Source organism: Octopus bimaculoides, chromosome 14 (assembly GCF_001194135.2).
Source record: "Octopus bimaculoides isolate UCB-OBI-ISO-001 chromosome 14, ASM119413v2, whole genome shotgun sequence".
Lineage (NCBI taxonomy): Eukaryota > Metazoa > Mollusca > Cephalopoda > Octopoda > Octopodidae > Octopus > Octopus bimaculoides.
In genome coordinates, this window is record NC_068994.1 from 58,216,614 (window position 1) to 58,217,215 (window position 602).

Consider the following 602-nt stretch of genomic DNA (forward strand, 5'->3'; position numbering starts at 1 on the left):
GTGGATATTGTTGTTGTTGTTGGTTGTGGTGGTGGTGGCGGCGGTGGTGGTGGCTGTATTGGTAATATTAAATTCAAAGTTTGGCACAAGGCCAGCAATTTCGGGGGTGGGGTGGGGGGCGTCTAATCGATTACATTCGATCCCAGTGTTCAACTGGTGCTGAGTTTATTGACCCCAAAAGGATGAAAGGCAATGTCGACCTCAGTGGAATTTGAACTCAGAACGTAAAGCTAGACGAAGTTGTATTGGTAATATTGTTATTGTGAAGGCGGCGAGGTGCTGGCAGAATGGTTAGCAGTATTTCGTCTGTCTTTACGTTCTGAGTTCAAATTCCGCCGAGGTCGATTTTACCTTTCATCCTTTTCAGGATCGATAAATTAAGTACCAGTTGCGAACTGGGGTCGATCTAATCGACTGGCCTTCTCCCCCAAAATTTCGGGACATGTGCCTTGAATAGATTAGAATATTGTTACTGTGGTTGATGGTTTTGATTGTGATGATGATGGTGGTGGCCATGGTGGTGATGGTGGTGGTGTGAATGGAGCTGGTCTGAATGTACTGCATTGGGCCCTTCTCGTAAATGCATTGGGCCCTTCTCGTAG